The sequence below is a fragment of the Camelus dromedarius genome, chromosome 15 (assembly GCF_036321535.1).
Source record: "Camelus dromedarius isolate mCamDro1 chromosome 15, mCamDro1.pat, whole genome shotgun sequence".
NCBI lineage: Eukaryota > Metazoa > Chordata > Mammalia > Artiodactyla > Camelidae > Camelus > Camelus dromedarius.
This window is the reverse complement of record NC_087450.1, coordinates 54,528,315-54,554,388: the sequence shown is the minus strand read 5'-3', so window position 1 is coordinate 54,554,388 and position 26,074 is coordinate 54,528,315. Positions and strand designations below refer to the sequence as shown.

At 44.3% G+C, this 26,074-nt stretch overlaps 1 long non-coding RNA gene across 1 annotated transcript in view; it reads right to left on the bottom strand.

Moving 5' to 3' along the window:
• The window catches only part of LOC116157362 (uncharacterized), a 271,892-nt gene extending 265,984 nt beyond the window's left edge, over positions 1–5,908 (bottom strand). The window contains exons 1-2 of the long non-coding RNA XR_010384270.1: positions 5,723–5,908; positions 3,010–3,114 (exon numbers count right to left, since the gene is read on the bottom strand). This is a non-coding gene — a long non-coding RNA (uncharacterized LOC116157362). The remainder of the gene's footprint in view (positions 1–3,009; positions 3,115–5,722) is intronic.
• Positions 5,909–26,074: the final 20,166 nt, after the last annotated feature.

The following is a 26,074-nucleotide window of genomic DNA, read 5'->3' as shown; positions in this document are numbered from 1 at the left end:
GTGGGAGCAGCGAGACAGGCATTGAAAGCCTGACTCCTCCCTGGAGAGAAGCTGGGTGTTCCAGGAGGGAGACTGGAAGAGCTTAAGGGAGGGGGAAGTTTTGAGGCCTGCGGACCTCTCTTCTCAGGCCACTAACGTCTTCCCACGTCGCAATTTAAAACCCAAGGCCCCTCAGAAGTACTCGTTCAGTTTTAATCCTAAGGCCTAAGCAAGGACCGGCATTGCGACCTTACAGACGAGGAAGCAGAGGCCTGGAGAGGGAGGAGGTCTCCCAGAAACACCTGGGCCTCTTCCTGGCACCCACAGTTGTTTCCCCAGCTAATCCTAGGAGCTGTCCTCAGTGGCAAACTTTATCGCCTGGGACGAGACCTGGAACACAGTGGGCACACAGGACTGGTAGCTGGTCATAGGACCAGGTGAGGTAAGAAACGCGAAGCTTAGCAAAGGGTGGCATGCCTAGGGTCACACGCTAAGTAAGGATGGACGCACAGTTTCCGTACAGGTCAGTTCTCTGCCCACAGGTCTTTCCCAGACTCCACAGAGAAGACACCACAGCCTTTCAGGCTAAGAAATCAGATGTCACCAGCCTGGGCAGTGTTCACTGACAGCTTACTCTTCCAGCATGGAAAGGAAATTCATCAATTAGAGAAAATTGCCAACAATTCCCAGAGCAGCAAGCTGCATCTCAGAACCTCTGGCAAGGAGAGAGAAGAGGCTTGCTTGATTTCCATAAAGACCGAAGTCCCCAAGCCCAGAAATGCCTAGTTGTCTAGTTCACCTGTAGGTGGCAGCACTTTTGAGCCCTTGATCGCTCTCTCTGGTGGTAACCAGACCCTCATGGCTCAATACTCTTGAAACGCTAGCAAGGGTTGGACACTTGACCAGGTACAGGAGATACAAAGGTGAACAACTACAGAAACCCCATTAACCCTCCTAGAGTGCAGTGGTAGCTTTGCCACCGAAGCTAGTTGCCAAGTTCCTCGAGAACAGGGATCACGTCTCCTCCCTTCCGGAAGGTCCCCCAGGCCAGGCACCATCCTCGACACAAAGTAGTGGACTCAGGGCTTTGGTTGCCAAAAACCAGATCACTCTGTGTTTGCAAGCCCAGGTTTCTGTCCTTAAGAGTGAGCACTATGCTCCCTCCTTACTCGGCAGGACAGACACCAGGGCTCTGGCTGGAGACCACCATCAATAAAAAGGAAACTGTAAAACCAAGTCAGAAATACAAGCTCCCTGAACCTTGTTAGGCTGCAAGCTTCTCTCAAAAATTTCTGCAATTTTTTAATCTCAAAAAAATATATATTTTTATACATATATATGCACATAATCATACACACACACACACACACACATACACCAAGATCCTATACATTTGGACAATAGCCAGGTACATTTACATCCATCATTTTATTTAACCCTTCTAACCCTTGGTAATACACCCATATTCCTGTTTTGTAAAAGTGAAATAAAGGCCCAAAGAGATCCAGGGACCTGCCAAATGTCACGCCTAGGAAAGGGCGCACAGGAATTCGGACCTAGGTCTCCAGGCTTTACTGCAAAACTCACTGCCTTGCATCTGAGTGACCTTTCCCCACCAAATACACATGCACATGCACAGACAGAGCAGCACAGGACCTAGAAACGTGTAGTGAATTGATCCTACCAAAGGATGAATGAGTGATGCTCAACTTTCTGCAGATTGCCACAGTTCCTGGCAAGCACGCACCGGGGATGCACCGGTGGTTAAGAACACAGGATTCGGAGCCAGGCTGTTTCCATCTATCCTTGGCCAAATGACCGACCTCTGTGTGCTCCATTTCCTCATTCATACAATGGGACAGCAATTACATCCTCCTCTTGGAGTTGTGGTGAAACGTAAATGAATTAAAATAGGTAAACCTAAGAGAACAGTGCCCGGCATGTGGGTTGACTCATTAAATATAGGATGTTTTACTATACAGTGGACACGGCACTCCAGGTACATTATCTCTCCCTCACCAACTATCCAGCAGAGTGCACAGCATCACCCTCGTTTTTCAGGTGTGGGAACTAACGCTCTGAAAGTTTAGGTCCCTTAACATAGGTTACGCAACTGGAAAAAGGGGGGTGGAATATTTTGACCTGTTCTGCGCTGGAGAACCACAGTCCCAAAGGACCAAGCCAAGGTGTGCGCTCGAGTTCCAATTACCAGCAGAACAGGACAGAAAGTCTCACCTGAGTGACAGCCCTGACCCATCTCAGGTGGAAACCTCCCCCAGAGGTCTTGGCTGATCTCCACTTCCTACCTCTTTGCTCTTCAGACATTTCATCTTCTCAAGGCTTCCTTTGCAAACCTGAGTAACAGGAAGCACCATTCTTCCAGCGCCAGCAGAAACGGGACTCAGGAAGAATTTCCCAAGAGTCTCTGCTTCACTGTGATTGTTTTCTTGAAAGTCTCAGGGAGTTTGGATAACTCGGCTTGAAAATGCCCCCAGTGTTTGTCCCCACGCTAACACTCTTTCCAATCATCTGTGATTTATTCATCATTAGTAATGAAAGAGTCAGCAAACCCCATTCGGCATGCTTACCTGAACACCTGGAACGAAAAGCATGTCGAATGCATTCATTTTAATGTGCACATTTCAAATTATGGATTTATGGCTATCTATCTTGTAACGCTTCATGGCTTTCAAGCTGGTCCTCATCAAAAAACACAACCTTTGGAAATTGTTTCAAACTCCTGCTGCCTTCTTTCTGCTACTACATCATCATGATCAAAATAATGGCTATTGAGGACCCATGCTATGAGTTCTTTTTTGAACTGAGGTATAATTTCCACACAATAAAATCTACCTTTGGAAGCATACAGGTGAATGAATATTGACAAATCAATATATCAAATATTTTCACCCAAAAACATTCCTCTGTGCCCTGTGCAGTAATCTCCTTCCCCAGATCCCTGGCCCTGTCACTGAATTTCTGTCTCCACAGCTCTGCCATTTCTAGCACATCATGTCAAAAGACTCATACCGTTTGTGGTCTCTTGTGTCAACTTCTTTCACTTGGCATGATGCTTCTGAAGTTCATCTTTGTTGGACCCACTAGCTCTTAAACTTCACCGAGCTTCCAAATCTCCTGGAGAATATAAAAATGATTCAGGTGTGGTCGCACCACAAGAATCAAATTCATTTTGTCCATGATGAGAGGAAGTTCTGTTTTAAAAGCTCCCAGGTGATTCCAGTGAGAATCCAGATTTAAGAAGCCCCACCTGTGCCATGTCACCAGCCATTACACATGTATCAGTGCCCCATCCTCACCATAAACTTGAAAGGTGCTACTGTCCCATTTTACAGATGAGGAAAACAAGGTTGGGGAAAAGATAACCTTGCCCGAGATCACACAAATAATGATTGGAAAAGTGTGATTCAAACTCGAGCCCACGCTCTCTCCTTCTCCTGTACTGCTTCAGGCTGAGAAAACCTCACACTGTGACAAAGAATCAGTTCTTGCACTCAAAAGAGGCCATGGAAAATTTTCACTTTAGGAAAAAAAAATACAAACTAGTTCCTGTTATTTGGCTGGCAGTGGGTGGAAAGCATCTAAACAATTTTCGGAGCATGATAACTAGGCTTTGTGCTCCAGCAGCATAAAAATGGCTGAGCAGAAATTTACCAGTTTCAGGAGAAAAAAAAAATCACCTGGGGGCTGAGAACAAGCCTGGTAAATTTCAGCCCAAAGGGTGAAGTGAAGAATGTTCCAGGTTCCTGAGACACAGACTCGTAATAAAACACCTCTGCTCAATCACTATAGAGAAGTCGGTGCTATAGGACGGGCAGGCTGGTCGTGGAGATCAAACTGGCCAGAAGTATAATTAAAAGTTCCCTCCTGTCTTTGGTTTCTATATACACACTGCTAACTCGGCTTGTCTGGGAAGAAGTTTCTCCCCGTGGTCTCTCTGAAAGAACAGAGTCCCCCAGACATTCTAGAATGAAGAACGGTCTCTTTCTATTTAGCTAATGGCTCAGGAACCATAGTTTTCAAATTACATTACTCAGATTCTCTGAAATTAGAAAGACTGTCATCCCTGACAACGTTTGCTTTAGCACGTAGTCAGCACCAGGCGAGGTGCAGAGAATGCAGTTGGAAGTTTAGTTTTTTTTGTATGTGTATTAGGTACTAGGATGACATACTCGCAATTTTTTTTCTAAACCAGAGGAATGGCAACAAATGTCTGTTTTAGTAAGTGAACAGTCTCATCTTGACTGATTCATTTGTGATTGCAATGTGGCCAAACATCCCACAAGAGCCTTGAAAACCTCTGAGCAAGTCAGCGAGGGTGGCGGGGGATCAGATATGAGGGGAGCATCTGAGGATGCACAGGGACAGGACAGGCAGGGAGATGGAACTGTGCATCCCAGCCCCTCCCCATCCTCAGAAGCCACTGAAGGGCATTTGAAAAAGTCAGATCCCTGGGGCTTCCCCCAGAGACCGTGATCAGCAGGAGCTGGGTCGGGCACCTCCTGGGACTGCCGTAACCAAGTACCACAAACTTAGGGGCTCAAACAACAGAGACTTATCTTACAGGTCTGGAGGCTGGAAGTCTGAGGTCAAGGTGTCGGCAGGGATAGTTCCTTCTGAGAGCTCCCCACTAGCCTCTGAGCAGACCCACTTTCTCAGAATAAAGGAGGATAGAGATTCAGAGGGTGGTGGGGTGGGTCTACCGAAGGTCATTACAAAGAGGACACATACTCAGTTGGACATAGGGGCCATCTTTGCTACTTCCTCCCCGGTGACCACAGTGAGGGCCAGAGATTGTTTTTACCGAGAAAGTGTCCTCTGTGAGATGATGTTCAAGCACTGTGAAAGTGTTCTTATCCCTAAAGAGCTTTGCTATTCCAAAGACCAAATAAAACTGGACATCAGTGAATAACAGGTTCTTCTGTGTGACAAATTCAAAGAAATGACATCTGCTCCTTCAGCCAATAGACTTACATTCAGTTTTCTTGGAAAAGGACACAGGCAAAGATCAAGCATATATTATGCACATGCTGAACAGCATGAGGGTGTTGTGGATTTGATAAAAAAGAAGGACAAAAAGGGGGAAAATGTACAACTATTATTAAGAGAATTATAAATATTTGCTGCAAACAAAAAGCTTTTTTGGTTTTGTTTTTGTTTGTTTGTTCTTAAAGGTAAGTTTCTAGCCAGGAAGAAACATATAAAAACTGCCTAAAATTAGAGTCTGCCATGCATTCTATATGTTACAGACCTCTGTGTTTTGTCTAAAAGCATAGTTACCAGGTTGGGTGGCTGTGCAGAATTCTGGGCCCTTCGCAATTTGGTCCGCACATATGCCACAGTGATCGCTGAAAGTGTAAATCAAATCATGTCATTCGCCTGATCAATACCCTTCAAGTGTTTCCAGTTCCACCAGGAACAAAGTCCAAAGCCCTTGCTGAATGTGACCTCCACATGCTTCTCCAAGCCCCTCTGGTGCCACTCCTGCCCTCACTAATGGTCCTCTAGCCGCACGACCAGCCCCTGCTCCTCAGACCCGTGGAGAGAGTCCCAGCCTCCAGCCGCTGCTCTTGTTCTGCCCTGGCAATGCCCTCGGCAGCTCCTCCAATCCTCAGGTCTCAGCATAGATGCCATCACCTCTGAAGACCTCCCCATCACCACAGCCCCATCCTCAGCCCCTCGCCATCCAGCCCCGGCTTGTTTTCTTCTCACTTATGCCACTTACCATGACCTTGTTCAAGGATTATGTCCTGGGTGACTCTGCTTCCTCCCTGTAGAGGGTGAGGAGTGTGAAGGCAGCCTCCTGTCGGCCTCAGCTCCTGATGCGGCTAGACCAGACCTTTGCCCTGCTGGATGAATAAACGAAGGAGTGAAGGGACTCACCCTCACCTTAAACACAAAGCTCCATCAAATACGCTACCTCCTTATCATGCTCACATGCTGTACGCAGTCTACTCTTTAAAGAATCTCATTTATAATTCTACTTAAGCACTCTGATTTGCCATTGCAAATTAAACAGGAAATTTTGTAAAATCCACGAATGTCCCACTGATGTCGTCTTTTGCAGGCCCTGGGGACTCAGTCTCTGCCCACATGGGCTGAGGAAGAGGGGGAGACAATGGTGGCTGGGAAGAAGGGCACCGGAGTAGCTTTTGGACCCACTCTGAGATGGAGCACGGACCAGGCCCAGCGCAGTGGGACTCTGAAGGCGGGGGCACCAGAGGAGGCTCTGCAGTGTCCCACGTGGGGGATGGATGAAGGACCAGAGCAGGGCGCCAAGGATGAGCAAGCCTGGGACACACCACCGAAAGCACACATACAGCAGTGGAGGCCCAAGCCCTAACGGACTGGGTGAGGAGGAAAGCCGCAGAACTAAGGGGACCTTCAGAGGACAAAGGCAGAGCTGAGGAGGCTCTCAGACAAATCCTGGTCATAGAAGTCTACGCTGTCCTCATAAAAGGAATAGCAGGTGCCTCTTTAAGAGAGTCCCCCACCCCGTCCTCAGTCTGCTCAGCAAGGCCAGGACTGGGGTAAGGCAGGAGACATGTCTAGGACAAGCACCTTCAAGAGAGACTCCCTCCTGGGGTCCCGCAAGTTCCTCTTTACATTCTGCATGCTAGGGGCCTGTCTCGCCTCTCTCTAGCCCAGCCTCATCCCGCGCGATGGAGATCGGACAGTCAGCCCACTTCATCTGGATCTTCTGCCACATCACGCACCCCAGGTGGCTTCTGATGTACCCTGGGCCAGACCAGAGATGAAGGACAACCACACTCTGAATCCACAAGCTTATGATCTAATAAAGGATGAGATGCAATTAGCTTCATACTCAGGAGACCAGGACAAGTTCTCTAATCGCATGTGGGCATCACATGGGGAAGGAAGAGCTCATGGGGTTTGGTGTAACTTTTTGTAGGATGTCACGGTTGGGAAGGTCACTGCAGGTTGAGTAAGATCTGGAAGGTGAATGCTGGAAGTTGAAAGATTCCCAGCAGAAAGAGGAATATAAGCAAACATGGTGAAAAGACAGGGTATGAGGCAGAATCATGGACAAAGCCTGAATGAAAAGGTTTCAAGGCATTTTGTCCTTAGCCTGTGGAAGTCTGGGTGTCATCAAAGCCAACTCAGCTCTACAAGCCTGACGTAGTTTCTGTCATTTTCTTTCTAATTAGTACAGAAGCGAAGCTCTCAAACTTTCATTTCGCTCTGATGCCCGTGTTAATGACAGGATCGGCTATTCGCGGATATAAAAGGCGATCCTCTTCCACACGGACCACTGCTGCGGCGCCCAGGTTAATTTCTCCATCATATACTAAAGAAGAGTCTCCTCGTCCAGACCTAATGAGACTCTGCAAAGAAAGGCAACATGCATCGTCAGCACACAGGCCAGGGATTAAATGCACTAATTAAAACGCAGTGCCACCCAGGCTGCCCCCTTTCCAAAGATCAGCAATGCCAAGAAGTCAATGAGGCTGGAAGTTCAAGTTGGAGAGAGGAGAGAGCAGTGGGGCCCCCGGGAGGGAGGGAGGCCCCATGGAGCCGCGCCAAGCAGCCAGGCAGTTCCCACTTGGAGAGACGAAACGCTTTTTGATGGCTGCATGTAACTCATAATAACATAATTTTATTCTTAGAAGCAATTTCCACTACCAGCCCTGTTTATTATCACATTATTTTCTCAATAGCAGCAATAAACACACTAAACTCTCCCTGTTTGCTCACATTTTTATTACTGTTCACAGTCGTCAGCAAAGGGTAAGCTGTGAAGGATGTGCTCATTAACAAGGAGACGTTGCACTGCGGGCACTCACCTCCAGCCCCCAGCATCTCCGCTCTGCGGCCGGGGAGGTGGTAGGTTGGCCCAGGGGGCCAGGGAAGCCAGGAAGGGCCTGGGCGGAGGAGCCCAAGCCGATCAGATCCGAGGCTGACCAGCAAGGAACGTGTCCCAGTTTCTCCACTTGTGGTTTTGACCAAGTAGAAAAAGTGCAAGTAAGTATCATAAGCAAATGATCGAACACTCTGAAAAGAGTTTTTCAAACTGCAGGTCGTGGCCTTTCAGTGGGTTATGAAACAAATTTAATGGGTCAGGACCAGCATTTTAGAAGAAAACAGAAAGTAGAGTGTATGTCAGTGGAGTATTTGTTATAGGCCCTGCGCACTGAAGCGTGGCGGTCCCTCTGCACAGCTGATGCCGACAATGTGCACTAAACACAGCTGATAATTCAAGCCTGCCAGGAAGATGGCACCGCCATGAAACCGGAAGAACAGTTTGGCTTGAGAGTGGGCGAGAACTGGGTTTGGATCCTGGTCCTCCCACTTAGGAGCTGGGTGACTTGGGGCTTATCCTGTCTACCCCCAGCTCTGCCCTCGGACGAGGAGAATAAAACACCTGCTCCATCAGGGCCGTTGTGAGAATGGGGTGGGCTGATATGCTAAGTGGAAAGAACAGCGGTCCCGGCACCAGAACCCCCAGGTAGTCCGCTCCCCGTGTGATTCATTAACCCCGACAGAGCCGGGCGCTTTGTCTCTCGGCTTCAATCTCATCATCTGTAACGTGTGGGTAATGGCATCTACCTCACAGGTCTGTTGTCAGGGAGGATTAATGAGATAAAAAGATGCGGATGTGCTTTGTGAATGGAAAAGTGCTCTCCGACATGAGGGCTTGTTATTTCTATTTTTATCTGACCCTGTGTAGGAAACCAACACCAGCAGTTCCACCCCAGAAGCTACTGGGAGCTAGAAGTCTGCGTGTAGCCCAGGGCCCGCTAACATGGGAGCGTGGCAAGAGTGCCGGCCTCGGACAGAGAACCAGAAGCTGGGAAACCCTCCCTCAGCCTTTCTCTCTCCTATAAAGACTTCAAGGAGTCTTCAAGGCATTTCTGTCAAGTAGGGGGAAGAGGTCTTTCCAAAGGAGACAGAGTGGAAGGTAGACAGACAGCGCTATGGCCTTACTTTAAATGCATCAGGTTATCCACTTACAAATTACTCTCTCTGCTGACTGCAGCCTTTTAAAAATATCCCAGTCTGGTTTCAGCATAGCCATAGGAAAACAGTTCCCAAGCCTTGCTGAGTACCAAGTTCATCTACAAGACTGTTTACAAAGCAAGATTCCCAGGCCACTCCATGCCGAATTTGTGTTGGAGGTAACCTTTCTCAACGGCTGCGCAGATGACTATGGTAACACACCCAGTTTCCAAGCCTTCGCCTGGGGAAGGGAGACAGTGCAGCCACCCTGAGGCTCAGATTAGTCCTCCTGGGGACAGAGGACACTTCCTTGCAAGGTGGTTCTCATACTCCGATACGCTGAAGAGTCCCCCCAGGGGACTTTCACATCGACAGGCTCCTGAGCCTCGCCCCCAGAGATTCCATCGAGTTGGGGCCAAGAATTCTGAGGGGCTGGTAAGTTCCCCCAGGTGCTTCTGGGGCAGCGGAAACAAAAACCAGACCTTGGAAAACCACAGAAAATAACTGGCAAATCAGTTGACCTCTCTGAGCCTGCCTCATCAGCTCCAAACTAGGGTCGTGCTAGCTCCTGTATGTCTCCTTCACAGGGTTGTTGTGGGGCTGACTGAGAATGGTAAGATGTGAGCTGTAAATAGCTGTGAGGGGGTGCTTATTGTGGTTGACCAGATAGCTGTGTAACTCAGCAGAAAAATCTTCAGGGCAAAAACCACAGTTGATTTCCAACCGATCCCCCAACCAAATCCTTGAGAGACAAAGGGTCACAATTCCCTTGAAAACCAAACAAGAGAATGGAAAGACCAAGCCAAGTTTATTTAGTTTCTCACTCATTCAGCTGCCTGATTCTCACCGAATTAGCCTGATTTCTTTCAGTTTCAGACCTATGGGGCAGTGCTTATTTTCAAGGGCAGGATAAGACAGTATATTGAAAGCCTGTATGAAGGATTGTATAAATTGAACACACTTCATATGTGCAAACTGTTAATGGTAAATACAGGAGAGCTGAGGACTCAGTCTTCAGGGACCATGTTTGGATAAAACTGGGTCCCAACAAATACCAGAATGCCAGAGCTGGAAGGCACCTAAAAGTCTTTTATGCACAAGAAAACCAAGACCCAGAGAAGGTCACTCCATCGGGGATTGCAAAATCCACCTCATGTCCCTTTCAGGTCACTGGTCTCACTCCAGTAAGCCTTGATAGTAAACATTTACTGCCTGTCCGCCGTATTGTTTTGAGTGTGTGCTTGGAGTCAAGGATGGCTGAGATATCGTCCTTGTCTTAAAAGATCTTCTAGTCTAAATACAAAGGTAAGAAAAAGAAATCCAGTGGTAACAATCCAAGGTACCTCAGGCAACTCACAAATCAGACCAGAACGGGTACGTGCTAGCGATGCGCAGTGGGCCAGGGCAAGTCACCGCTGGCTGGACTTTGACATGTACACCTGGGCTTGGGAGGCATGCCAGCCAGGCAGAAACAACCAAGGGCTGCTGGGGGATAAAGAAAGAAAACAGATCTCCAGAAGTCGGAACACATAACAGGAGGGGTGTTTGGCGAGAAGGCTAGGTTAGTGATAACAAGCCTTAAACACTAGTCTGAAGAATTTAGATTGCATGGGGAGCAACTGAAGGTTTTTGAGCAAGAAAGCAACCCAATATTATAGAATCGTGAAATGAGAGCGCTGAGAGGAATCTCGGCAGCACTTCTCTAGCTTTGTAGTAGATTGAATCACCTGAGGTTCTTGCAGATTCTGATTCAGCAGGTCTGGAGTGGGACTTGAAATTCTGCATTTCTCACCATATCACAAGCTATGTGATGCTGCTGGTCAGTGGGCCACATTTTGAATATCAAGCTCAGTGGATTTCAACTCTGGCCACATATTAGCATCACCTAGAGAGCTTACAGAAACTGCTGATACCTATGCCCTACCCCCAAAACCAATAAAAACAAAATAGTTGGGGAAATGTAGACACCGATCATTTTAAATGCCCTTCAGTGATTCAATCCAGTGTGCAACCAGAGCTGAGATCTCAATTCCAGAGCAACCTCCCCTCGCTGCAGGAGAAAGAGAGCCAGAGAAAGAAAGTGATCTGCACAAGGTCACTCATTTCATAGAAGAGACTGAAAGAGGGCCAGGTCCCATGTTCCTCAGTCAGAGCCTCCCCAACCTATCATACAGCCTCTTTTGAGCAGCAATCTCTAAAAAATGGTTCAGAAAATGGCAGGAAGCTGGAAATATTATTTGGGGTATTTTTCTGGCAATGGTTTTCGGTGGCTTCTGTGAGGTTATTCTCATATACTGGCTTTTAATCTTTTTGATGAACAAGTGGAGAGAGGCCCCTATGAACTCCCCTTCCCGTCTGGCAGCTGCATGATCCTGTAACGGAGTGTGTAGGAAGCTTAATAAGAAAAACTGGCAATGTGTTACAATTATGCTTGGCTGGCTAGAAATTGAATTCCACAAGTGCAAATAATTTAAAATGCAAAGAAGTTGGTGGCTGGAGCTTTCACTTCGGAAAAATAAAAGTGAAATATGTCCATTTGATTTTTCTTCTCATTCCCCACAGGCAGCATGGCCCTGGGGAAACAGCACTGGCCTGGGGCTCTACTTGCGGTTTCAAACTCATCGTGTGACCTCGGGCAGGTAACTGCAGTTTTGAGCCTCAGTTTTCTCATCAGTGAAACAAAAGGAGTGGTAAATTAGATGATCCCTAACCCTTCTACCCAGAAGTGCTACAGTAAAATATAATTCAATGGGGAGGAAAGGAGACAACAAATTAAAAAAAAAAAAAAAAAAAAAAAAAGATCTATCACAGTAAGGACTTAAACAGTGAGCAGAAAAGACAATGAGAAAGAGAAACTTCCATTCTGGCAGGGAGACGCTGCTGGTTGCTCTCCCAATATCCAAGTCCTCTTCCTTCCTTCTGATCAGAACTGCAGTTACACTTGAGGGAGGAGGAATGGGCCAAGATGAAAACTGCACTTCCCAGATTCTCCTGCAGCTAAGATTGACCATGTGACACAATTTTGTCCAATGAGATACAAGCAGAAACAGGCTGAAAATTTCTGGGAAAGTTTTGCTTTCCTAATTTTGATGCTCTCTCTTTCTCCTTTTTATTTCTTACTTCTTCTTCCTGAATAAGACATAGCTATAACTTTGCAATCCATGGTATCTACAAATGCTTTCAAACAGTTATTTCCAATGTATATAAACACTAGTAAACATACAACTAAATCGTTACTAGAAGACCACTGTGACACTGCTGTACTGTCATCCTCCCTCAAAATCTCCAAGCCAACTAATTCCCCAAGAATCACAAGCTCAAATGATCAGTTTGTTGAAGTATTGATTTACTAAAAAAAAAAAAAAAAGAAAGAAAGAAAGAAAAGAGAGAGAGAGAGAGAGATTTCTATCAATCAATGATAAAATTCCTAGTGGTTCTGGTTTCTTTGAGGATAGTTAATGTACAGTATGCTTTTGGTTTGTAATTTTTCATATTTTTGAATTTCACCTGTCAAGCAGGCCACAAATGTTAAATATTTTATATTTATCAGTGATAGGATAGGTTTCTTTCACTCAGTGTATTTCCAATCCAGGTTACTGCCTTTTCTACTTAGTTGATTCACTGATTTGCTTTCATGATTGAGAGAAAAGAGGTGATACCACTTGATTTGTGCACCAAGATTGGGAATATTTCACTCATTTATCTGTATATATCACACATCCACCAAAACAATACACACACATACACACTTACACAAACATACACACTCTAGCCCATATCCACAGACCTGACTTGCTTAGTCAGGCTGATAGATACATATTACGACACCTTAGACTATGTGTAAGAAATAGCCCATAATTTGCCTATAAAGCAGTAAGCATTTCAGAAGAGATTTGTGGATCTGAAACGAGAAATACATCTTTATTTTTACCTGTGCTATGAAATATATAGATTCTGCCTGAAAATTCATATCAGGAGTGGATAGCTCAATTACTCTTTATTTTTTAATGATACAGAAATTATACATACCCATGGAGATAGTGATGGAGACCCGATAGAATCAGATCTCAAGTGAGGGTCATTTGAGATGAGAAATACAGTGTTGTTTTACTCCATATAGGGACTGAGTTGCAAGGACTATCCAAGAATAAAGAAGAGCCTCTGTGTCTGCATGGGCATGTATGTGCCTGAGTGATGCATGCAAAATGTAGTGTGTGAAAATGTTTATACAAAATCCTTCCCAAGCACAAAATTCAGGTTTACTCTGTACAAATCCTTCATTTTTCTCCTGCTCAAGAAGTAAATTCATGAGCTGAGGGTAGCGGGGAAGCCAGAAGACTGGATTTAACATGAACTTGGAGAGACAGTTCATACATTCATTGATATCCTTGACGTTCATGCTATTAACATAGTGAAATTCAAAACTTACAAAATATGATGTAAAAATGCACAGAATATTAGGCCAGCCTCAGTGAAACACAAATAATTGCTCTACACTAAGTGGTTAATAAAAAAGTTGTTGCTTTTTTTTTTTTTTGGTTAATTAAGTATTAAGTAAAAGGGTCCTTTAGCAAATTGTTCTATTGGTCCTTTGCTATTAAATTCTGTAGAATTGGAGTTGGGCCAATTCCAAAGTAAACTAGCTAACTGTTCAGTAAAGTAGTCTGTGGTTGATTGTCAGTGAATTCATCTAGGGCTTCCCACATCTTGCAATTACCATTATTAACAAGTTACTTTAAAGCATTATAGGCATTTTCGATTATAACGATGGCATTATTTTTTAAACGATTGTTCATTAATAAAAAATAATTTCATTGTTTGATATGTCTGGTGTTCAGGCTTCCAGCTAACTGATATTATATTATTATCTTAATATTAGCTTAACAATTCTCCTAAGTTATGTTAAAAAAACCCTTAACTAGAAAAAAAAAATCTCTCTTTTTCATGGTTTGGACCCTGAAGGCAACCTCTGTGTTGTGCACCGTTCTTGCCCCACATAACCTGCACTGGAATTGTGATTTGTCTTTAAGAGGCACTGATAACAGTAGAAAGAATTTTGTTTCTATTGGTAATTGTCTCAAGTTCTCACTTTAATGTCGAGCTGTCATCAAGGACATTTTACGTATTTCAGAGAGACATTAGAGGCTTCTGTCTCTTTCTGAGTAAGCTGACATTGTGTTCTGCCTCTGGGCATGTGTGGGTGTGCGTGTCTGTGCACACACCTGTGTGTATGTGGGAGCATGCAAAGTAAATCCCATCCTTTCGGATGGGAAAAGTCACATCATAGTTGCTTCCAAACTGAAAATGAACCTCTCGATGGTCAAAACCCAAGTCCCTCTCACTTCCCGTTAACGCATTCCCGCTAGCCCCCTCCCTGCTGTAGCAGCTCCATGGGTTCTGTTTAAACATTTTACACCCCCTTCCTTCTGGCTACACCATGATGTAAATGTTAGGGAGGAGGAGACCACCAGTCATCAGTCATCTCTTCATCTACCCTCCAGTATTTCAGCTCCCTCATGGGACTCTAAGTCTTACTCCTTTACAGTTCTCAGGGTTCATCTTCCTAAATTTAAAACCCAAATTCATTACCATTTTGCTTAAAAAGTCTTTGATGGACTCCCCATCTCCTACAGGATGGAAGGCAGCCTCCTTTCGATGGCAAACCAAGGTCTGCCTAGGCTGGCCTTTGTACTCCGTGAAGCCTCACCTCTGAGCATCATGTGAATTGATTGTGTTCCTCCCTTGCTTGTTGTTCCCTCTGTGCCCTTGTCCTAGGGAGTCCCTACCCTGATGTGGCCATTCCCATTCCTGCAGGATGCCTCGTCATTCTTCAGATTCGTTTAAGCAAGTCACCTCCCCAATGGAACTTCCCAAAGCAGAGTTTGGTATTCTTGACTTCATCCTCAAATCTACATGTTTGTGTTGTGATCAAGAACCCTGTCTGTACTGGAACTCCAGCTGCACAAACTGTATGACCTTATGCATCTTACTTAACCTCTCTAAGCCTCTAGGTTGTGGTCTAAAATGAGGATAACAGTGGTACCCACCGCAGTCTGTTGTACAATGAATGATCATACCTATCCTTGAACACGTTTTTCCCAGGATATTAGGCTGAATCAGTCACCAGTTCAACAGCATTTAACCCAGATCATAACACATGGTGGCCAATAGGTTAACATATCTAGTTGCTAAAGAATTTTAGATGAAAAATTATATCCAAGAAGCCATTATAATCTGTCACCTAATAGGCATAGACTTACCCATCCCCATTATGGTCACATTTGCCCCTGGGTTGCATAATGCTTAGCAGACCATACAGATGCTCCCTTGAAGCTTAGGAAGCTTCTGCTGTGATGAGGTTTGCCTGTGTCTGGGCAGATCTAGGTGTGGCCGCTGTGGGGCTCTGAAATGCACATGGGCCACCAGTAGTACCGTTGTAACTGGTGAAGTCCATACATCCATGCCAGGGTCACCTCCTAGGGGTAGGAGTGTGATCCTTAGATATTCTATGTCTTTAGGGTGTCCAGAAGCTTCCACCAAACTTATCCAGGTCCTGGCAGGTCCAGACGCAAACTCAGCTCTTACAATTAGCCTATTCACAGGCTCCACTGTACATGGTCTCTTTGTACCCCCGTTTGTCTTTAAAATTTTGCTTTACCCAGTGTTGGGCATAATGGTGCCCTGTAAATGCTAGCCATTAATGTTATTGTAGACTGCAAGCTCCTTGAAAGCAGAAATTATCTTTTTTGTTTCATCTTTTTATTCTGATACAGTGCTTAACACAATACCCAGAAAGACTTCAATTAATACTGCTTGAGTTAATAAATCATGGTTATAATTAGCAACAGGAATTTATAACACATAGAGGACTTGCATATTCATGTCCTTAATTATCCTCAAAATGATGCTATTACATAATTTGCATTATTTTCTGCTGAAGACCCTGCGACTGGGAAGGAATACTAATGAGAGCCCAGACTTAAATGCAAGTGTTGTTCTGCTTTGCTTTTTCTTTGCTGTTGTCACTTTGAATTTAAACCTGAGAGCCGGTTCGCTAGACAATGATTTATTTAATTAATTAAGTAATTTTAACATGGCAGTGTTATTCAGATATATGTGCCGCCCAGAGAAAAGCTTCAGATTTTTTTTTCCCTCACAGGCAACAAAATTGGGCTTTTCATCAACCTTGGAAAACCCCACATAACCATGATTCAGAGTTATCACTCGTCCATAAGCTGTGCTGGAAAGAAAGTGAAACATAGCAGTCGTTGTCTGCAAAAATCACTCCGATCAAGTGCAACGCGCGTAATCTCAGCAGAATTTCTGGAGGAACATACGTAATTGAACAGATAGTTTCCAAGAACATTCAACGTTGTAACACCCCCAGCATTTAATGTATAGGAGTATGTTATTCCTTCAGTAAATCGTGACTCTATTAAAGTTTCAGATGATGAAGGGATACTGTGAAAGCATCTCTGAATGCCCCTTGTCATTTTTACTACTTACCCACTCAAAGAAGCTCCAGTCAAGTTATTATTTTGCAGTTAAAATATCCTCAAATACTAAAGGTTCCAGAAGCCCGTGCCTCATTCTCAAGAACATTCTCATAATTTAGACACGAGCTCTTTATTAAAATATAAAGGTGCCAAATGTATCAGCCTCATAAAAACCTTCCCTTTTCTGCTCCCTGTGTGTCTGACTTGCTACAGTCCTCTCCATCTACACAACCATTGATGCTGCTTTACATCACGAAGCCATGTAGACGGCAACTTGGATGATTTAAATATGTTTAAAGCCTCTCTTTAAAGAAGTTAGAAATGCATCCTTCTTTGTATCGAACTGGTGACCTTCTAAGAAGGAAAAGAAGGGCAGCCTGCTCCCTTCACTCTTCCGTGTGGTTCAGAAGGAGAGCAAGAAAGACCACTGCACAGAATGAAAGGGGGGGATTCCAGAGCTTCCTCTGGGTAAGGACTTTTTTCCTCCCCATTAGCATCTTAACAGCCTATGGATTAGAGATCATTGAAATGCACAGTGGTAAGGTCAAGTCAAAACTGCCAATAAGGGGGACAGACAACTTGATGAGAAGTTACCGGGCTGTCCTCAGCAGTGGGTGGGGAAGGCAGTCACTGCTCACATCTCTCCCACACCCCAGGACCCTTAGATAAAGCTTCTTAAGCTCTTTTGGAGGGAGAGTTGCTCGTGCTAAATTCAAGATGGTTCATTAAATGAGACAATGTATGTAAAACTATTTTATTATTTTAAGAGTTTTTTTTTTTAAATTTTAACCTCAGGTGGAGAGGGTCATCCGTGTTCTTTGTAAATGACAGACTATTATATGAATTAAGGTGAATGTCTTATTATAAGGGGAAAAGTGTTTCTGCTCCCCACTGCTCGAGGGGTTGCTACAGATGAGGAAATGTATCTTTATACCAATCCCTGCCCCTCCCAAAGGTTGGTGTGGAGAAGGAAGGAAGTCCGAACCCTGGGTTTGGTCTGGTCCAAGAAAAAGATGAAACTAGACATTGAAAGCACGCTCCTGGTCTTTGCTGAGCTCATGGGGAGTGACTGGAGATAATGGGAGGTCTTGGAATGGCACTGTTATGAGCCCCCTTTCATACGTGTAAGTGGGCTCCTTGCCATGGACTAATACACCACAGGGAAAGGGAGAAGTAGAGAAAGGAAGGGACAACTGCTCCACAATGTAAAACACCACCCTCCTTGGGACCAGGAAGAAACCCTTGTAGACTGCGTGTATGTACTTTAGGAGATACGTTCTTATACAGACGAATACTCTTATACAGACGTGGGGATGTGGGTTGTATTTGTCTTGGAGAGCTCTTCTCTGCCCTGGGAACCATGCGCTCACATGTGTGGGTGGGGTTGGGGCTGGGTGTTCAGCCCAAGGTTTATCTACCTGGGACAGAAGGTCCCAAGAAGAATGAGGTGTGTATATTTATTTCATCCCGGTGGAGAGACGTGAAAAGGGACCAGCCTGGGGATGCAGTCGCCCACCTTAAACTGTTGCACACCAGCCCCACGTGCACTTGTTCTTGACAGAACAAGCAACTCAGGCCCTGGGACGTGTGCAGTCTTGTGCACAGTTGTGACTGCAGTATGCTGAGTCCCACAGGAGGGACAAGGATGGATCTTGAGTAATTCTAACCCCTATAGTTGGACGTGGAGTTTTCCCAGGGCAAGACCGAAACTCACACTCTCGAGGAATAAGGGGACTGGATCTCTCTCCGAGACCTCCACCCATGATAGGAGTCCTGGTAGGTGATGTAGCTTAGTCCACTGGTAGCTGAAAACAATCTGTTTAGCATCTAATATTAAGAGTCTTACTCCCAATGTTGTAATTCCCTTTAGTTATCCCCAAACCATAGTTTAAAAGTCTTAAATAACAGAATGTTTGGCAGAGTTATGTAAAATCAAGGGCCCAGGCTGTAAAGGAAAGGCAGTCATCTACATGAATGATACCTGTGTGGTCGTAGCAAAAGCTACTGGAAAAAAAAACAATGGCCCAGAGTCACAGGTAATGAGCAGCAAAAAGTGAGCATAAGTCCAAAGTGAGAACAGCAAGGAGGGGTGTCTATTTCTACAAAGAAGCAGCTGCCTCCTGGATAATTCCTGAGCAGATACTGGGGCAAACCCCTCTTTCCACACATATTCTAGTGGAAGTTTTCTCTTGTTTACATTATTACCACTCGTTATGATTCTAACCATCATCAAACTATCCCATAAATATTTATGGAACTGAACAAGTGGGATAATTTATTCACTCTCCAAATATTTACTGAGTGCTGGCTCTCAGCGTACACAGCACTTTCCCCAAGACGCGTACATATATCTTCACATCTGCACACTCATACAAAGAGCCTCCCATAGTCACCCATGTAGAAGCAGGTTTGTACACACTCAAGCATACACGCACATACCATCATCACCTAAGGTACACACATACACACATGGAATACACAGAAGGAGACATGCTCTACATTCTCGGAAGCTCAGACAGCAGCTGATGGTACAGTGCTGACGATCTAAGACCCCAGGCGTTAGCCCCAGCACTGGAAGAAGACCCTCCTAATTTCCTTGGTACCAGCTCCTCCTACATCTCTCCTCGGGCTGCAGGAATCCCGGCAACTCGACAACCCTGGTTGCTCCCCTTGACTGATAGACCTGGGCTCTCAAGGGAGGTCCTGAGCCAGAACCTTTGACTGTGAATAGTCAGAAACCATTTTTCAGATACCTGGGTCTTAGATAAAAGATTGCTAGGTTGGCCCCAGCCCCCGTGAGCTCTCCGTTACTTCCTCTGCCTTCTGCTCTAACTCTAGTCCAATGACTGACTTGGCAGTCTACTGGGCACCAACAGGGGTGCCTTTCTCAGAGGGCTGTTAAGGCACAGCAAGAACCAAAAGAAGATGAAATCCAAGAGGAAAGATGAAGATAAAGGCAGGTAGAGACTCCTATGGAAGATACAAATAGCAGACCACGTGTCAAGGGACATGATGGAATGGAGACAGGATTAAAATGCTGAACAAGTCAAATTTCAGATTCTAAGTTGGTAAATGTTGAGAAAACCATGGTGGCGGCGGGTGGCGGGCGGGGGGAGGTCCTTGCATTCAAAACCTGGTATCTCGCCAAGGTGAGAGCAGCTCCTCGAAAACGCAAATGAGCAGACCCAGCTAAATAGAGTCAAAGGTATTTAAAAGTGTACCTTAAAACACAAATTTAAAAGTAAACACTAAAAAGAAATTAAAATATACACGTGGAGTCAACAGGTTTCAAGTTCTCCTACGTGCAGATATTGAAAACCGGATTGGGATCTGTCTGAAATACTCTGTTTTCCTTTGGGTGTGGAGTTCACACAGGCCCAGCACGTGTACATACCTGTGTACTGGGAGACCTTGGGAAATGGGAAACTAGAACAATCAACCAGAAATAACATGGAGGGGAGTGGGGAGGCGTGTAGCTCAAGTGGTAGAGCACATGCTTAGCATGCATGAGGTCCTGGGTTCAATCGCCAGGACCTCCTCCAATAGTAAATAAGTAAGGAAACCTAATGACCTCCCCCGACCAAAAAAATGAATGAGTGAATGAATAAATAAATAAATAAATATTTTTAAAAAATAACACGGAGGGGGTCTCTAAAAGGGAAGAACAAGTGGCAAAATTGAGGCTTTCGCTTGCCACATACAGAAATGAATATTACATTTCTGTGTCTTTTTTCTTTTTTCTTTTTTTTTTTTTGGTATTTGTTCTGTTGGAGGGAGCAGCAACATTTTGCCTAAGATATTCTTATAAGTGCAGGCTAATGGCTTCTGGCTCAGTTTCCCTACTCTTGGGGAGTTTTCACAATGCAAATACACTCTTTACTTTTCTGATTCATCCTTCTTTCGGACAATGAAGATACTGGTGATTCCACTGCGGTTAGAAATATGAACAATGATAGTACAAATATGATACTGATAAAAGAAATTGTTTTATTCTCTTTAAAATGGTCGATATTCATTATTATATGAGTAGCAAGTAAAATCCTTATCTGCATGTAATATTTTTAAGAAATAAAAATGAGCATTTTTATATTAGGTATGAGTGCAACTTAGTTTAAGATTTTTAATTTAATCTCTTTAGAACCCTTTTAAAGTCCTTACCACCCATCACCAGAAACAGTTGTGTCCTAGTAATTTGATTGTCAACATAACTATATAATGACTGTCTGCTGACTTCAGAAAATGTTAGAGGCTGTGTGATAATTTACAAATATTCTTCATATTAAAAGGAACGCACACCAGGATTCATTCCCTACTCTTTAATTCAAAACACTTTATGAAGTGTGGTGTCATAGAGGCCAAGGGAAAAATAATATTCCATAGTCTGCAGAATTGAGTACCATGGGGAGTTCAAGTGGGATAATTTCTGACAAACTCTCTAGGATCTGGAAAATAGGAGGTCATTCATTTTCCTTCTGTGAGAAGAAATGAAAGGATATGAAAAGACCAGGATCTAGGTTCCAGAAGGTTGAGGAATGGGAGGCAGGGAAGTTGAAATCTCATTGTACACAGGCATCCTGGTCCTCCAAGCCTTCATCTCAACACAGGCACTCATGTTCTCCATGCAGGGACAGAGAAGATGGAGCCAAAAAGAGCAATAAAAAGCTTCCACCTGGGAAAGTCATCTCTGCTCCTCCCACATGAAAATAAACACGTCCTGCCCTGTGGGTTTTGTGCCTGCATTAGGGCAGTTACCCAACTCAGCCTTCCAGGTATGTGTGTGTCTTCCCATGAGTATCTGCCTCTAGATTCTCTCTCCTTGAAGATGAGAAGACTGCTAACCTTCAACTTTGCATTATTCCACTGCCTAGTGAGATGCCGGTCCTACAGCAAATGTTTAGGTTTATTTCAATTCAAAGTTCTTTTTTTTTTTTTTCCCCTCTTGATGTCATCTCACATAGATTAGGGGCCCAGCTACAGAATGGACAGATGGCATTACATGTGATCATCAGACATCACAGAATTTGGAATTGCAGAGAGAAGTGCCTTCACCTGATGGATGGACTGCGTCAAGGCCTTCCAGTGCAATCAAAGACTCCTGGGAGTTTGGAGTAGGGTAGGGAGCGAGGGATGAATTTGAAGATGAGGATGCGACACATCTAGTAAGCAGCTGTCACAATTTTACTCATCCTTCAGTTTCAAACCTTGTTTTAGGTTTACTATGAAGGTCTAAGCATATGTGGGCTGAGAGCAAGAACTATCATCATCATCTGATATGGTGGAGCATTCACCCCAGCAAAGCATCTGCCTTCTGCCGTGGGAAACACAAGCATAAATGGCTAGGATCGAGAATAAGGAGGGAGAGACATGTGTCACTTCAGGACAAAGATCCATATTCAAGGCTTTTCTGATTCACCAAAGTCCCTCAAAGTCGGGCACCTGGCAATTCAGCACCCATCACTGACAGCAAACATGGGCATGAACTAAAACATCTCGAGAGAAACAGACAGGATTTCAAACAATCCTGTGGTTGATTTCCAGCTGCATTTTCCAGTTGTGTAAACGTGGGAAAGTTATTTCCACTCTGTTGATTTCCATTCTTTGTCATCTGGAGATTACGAGATTTAAATGCAATGACGTACGTAAGGCTTCGGCGCATGGCACGTGCTAAGTGATTATTAATTAGTGTCTTACTTCCCATCTCTGCCCTAAGGTCCTCAAGTTCATCCTGCGCATCTAACCACCCTCTCCTGCTCCTATACGGTTACTCCAGGCAAGTCTCATTCTCTAAGCAACCCCATTCCTTCCTCCAAGGATGCCTGCCTTTTACACTGATTCCCTTCCACGCCATGAAGCCAAAGCTGAAAGGACATGATACAACAGAAGCTGAAGGCTGAGCCAGCAAATCTCAGACGCTGTCTCCTGGATGAAAAAGCTAGAACAAAAATGTCTATCAGAAAACCCTTCATTTTTCAAAACCCAGAGATCTCACCTCCTGAAGCCAGCTGAAAACGCTGATGAAAAATCAATAGCATTTGACCGCAAATCTGTCAGAATGATAGCGGGGGTAGTACATTAATGGTGACTCCTGGGTATTGATTCACCCCCCCTTTCCTTTCCCCATCATCGCACATCATCTTCATACTAATAACAGACTCTTTTTTCTAAATTAATCTCCAGACAAGGGGAATCAATAGTATTAACCGTGTGTAAATTTCCTGTCCTCTAGAGTCAACAGCTCCCATTGCGTCAAACCATCTACAGAAGCACCACGTACAGCACATGCTACAAGAGGGGATTTCTGACTACCTGGATGTGTGCTGATTCTCCCTGGAGCAAGGGCTGTACCAGCCCAACAAACAGTAACAAAGAAGGAAGTTCCATGGTCCCCCGCCTTTTATGTTTAAATGATGGAAATATAATTTTCCTGTAAAAAGAGATTTTGGAGAGGCAAAAGATGTTAGTGAACTTCAAAGTCTAGTGTCATTTCTGGATAGAAAAATTAGACATAGGTGAGCTTTTCTCCCCCCTCAAAAGCCACAGAATTATGCCAAATATCAGATCTGGAAGGGACACGACGGAATATCTGGTTCTCTGAAATCCATCTTTGGATGTGACTGAAAATAAAGAATCACTTTACCCCAATGGTTGCATCTCTTTTTAAACAAAATACTAAATTATTTTTTTTACTTTAAAGGACACTGAAGAAAAATGTGTGATTTTATAAAAGACAGTTTTAAAGCATTTGGAAAACACTGGGCTAGATTAACTCCCTCAACCTAACAGTAGGGAAGCTTAGCCTGGTGAAAAGGAAGTTCTGAAGTTCACGCTGACGGTAAATGATAATTATTTTATGAAAATACCAGTGATGGTTATATGCGGTTATGATAATACCAGGAATAATTGCAATAACAGCTATCAGTTATTGAGCAGTTACTTCTATGGCCAGGCTGGCTAGGCACTTTACATAAGTACTTCTAATCCTTAGAGCAATTTGACATGGTAGCCACTATTATAACCATCTTGAAGTTGAGAAAACAAGGCTCAGAAATGTTAAATAATGTATCCAAAATCACACAGCAAATGATCACAGGAGCTGGGATTTGAAGCCTCGGCTGTTTAGCCTCAGGTCTCCTTTTGTCTTTGAAGAGCTATGCTGAGTCTGCAGTTACGCGTAGCAACCATGAGTCATGCTGCGCTCAGGACCAAGGGTTACCTAAAGATGGTTTTACTGGGAAATAAGCACTGGGATAGGGGGAAGTGGCAGGAAAGACAGAGGAGTTTTAAACAGGAAGAAAGGAGGAGAGGATATTTCAAATAGAAGTGGTTAATTCAAACAGCAGAAACAGGAACAATTTAACATGGCAGGAGATGGTGAGGAAGCTCTGGAACCACAGGTTCATATAACAGAATGGGGAAAAATGAGATGGAAGATAAGGGTGAGACTGCATTGGGAAGGAAGCCAACTGCTCAACTAAGAATCTATGTGGTAAGGAAAGAATGTGGAACATGGGATGCAAGGTAGAGAGAAGAGGCAGGGCAATTCCCTAAAAGGCTATTTCAATGGCCTCCATGTCACCCTAGAAGGGCTAGCACTCCAGGGGCCAAAAAAGGACAGAAGGGAAAGACATTGTGGAAGAAAACTTGGACAAAACAGTGGAGACAGGAGGACAAAGGAAAGGCAACAGCTTAGACATTTCATATTGATGCTCATGGAATGAAGATGACTGTAGAAATGTTAGCAAAATAATAGTAATATTATGAGGTATATAAGACCCCACACACACTTTGTATAGTGGTTTTCTATTAACTAGGTTCTTTCATATACATCTCTCGGAATGTTTCTGAAAGATTCACTGATTAGGTATTACTCCCATCATTCTAAAATGAGCACTCAAGAGCCCAAGGAGTTTACGTGACTTGCCCAAGGCTCTTTGATCCTGGGATCTGACATCTCTGGGAGAGCTCAAGAAATCAATTTTAGGGCAATGAAATTATTCTGTATGGTATTATAGTGGTGGCTACATGTCATTGTGCATTTGTCAAAGCCCATAGAATGCACAACACCAAGAGTGGCCCCTAATGTAAACTGTGGGATTTGGTTGATAATAGTGTCTCCATGTTGGTTCATCATTATACTAAATACGCCTCACTGATGAGGGATGTTGAGGGTAGGGAGTAGATATGTGTGGGTGGGGAGGGCTATGTGGGAACTCTGTATTTTCTGCTCAATTCTGCTGTAAACCTGAAACTGCTCTTAAAAAATAAAGTCTATTATTAAAAAAAAAAAAGAAATCAATGTGGTGAAGTGTTAACTATAAGGTAACAGCAGAACACCAACATCCAGGGACTGAAGATGGGACAAGAGGTACTGAGCTCATCTTCTGCCCAGAGGACCGGACGTTCTTCTAGGACCACACCTCTTGTCTGGAGAAATAATGTTTTGGTCCATGGCATCACGTCTCCCTCCTTTAGACTCACACAGCACCTCCTGACAGGTCTTCCTGCTTCAGCCTGTGGTCCCTTCTTAGTGCAGTGGTCGAAACCAGCCTGCTGCAATATGTAAGCTCGCATCAGTCCTCTGCTCCAAATCTCTACCACTTCCCCTCTTAGTTGAGTCCAGGGTCCAAGGTCAACATGTGATCTGCCCTGTGACCCCTCCAACCTCATCTCCTTGGCTCTACAGTGCTCACCCCACACTCCCACTGGCCTCCTTGCTGTGACTCGAACCCACCAGGTTGGCCCTACCTCAGGGGCCGCTGTTTCCTCTGCCAGAGCAGTTTCCCTGAGCCATCACAAGACTCATCCCTCACTCTCCTGAGTTCCCACCTTCTCTGCCTACCCCCGGCTGCCCTTATCAGCTTCATTCTCTCCGCAGAATTTACCTCCATTGTACATACTATACCTCATATTTATTTGTCTGTTGTCTAACATGAAATTCTAGAATATTCCCTAAATGAAAGCAGATTTTTGTCTTCTTTGTTCACCACCATATCCCCAGTGCCTAGGGTTTTTTTGTTTCTGTTTTCGCATGTAACAGGAACTCAAAAAATATTTGTTGAATGGCCAGATGGGTGGGTTCTACAGCACTGTGAAGTTTGTTTTAATATCCAATCCATACACCTCCTCTTTTACCTGCCATGTGTCATCTGGGGTGAGGCAGAGCTGAAAGAGGGGACACTCAACAATTTCTTCACACTCAGACTTTAGTCACCTACCAGCTGTGTTAACTGAAGCATTTAACCTCCCCAAATCTCAGAGACTCCATCACTAAAATGAGGAAAATAGTAGCTTCCCCCTGGGCTTAAGAACTGAATGGTTTATTGCTTAGATGTTATAAGGCCAATGATATTTTAAATGAATGTCACCTACAAGGCTTGTACTTCAAATTAAACAAACACATAAAATGTATTTTAAGCCCAAACTCTCAGTTGTGTGATTGCCATACATGCAGCAGAACTTGGCCTTGAACTCAGTTTGGGAATTGATAGACTGCATTCCTGAAGGAAATGAAATTCTGTGAGTGGGGATCTTGCCCAGCCTCTTCTAAAGTTGATTTGAAGAGTAAACATTTCCAGGATGACACTGTCACAAGCAAACGTAAGCATAAAAGTTCTATTTAAAAT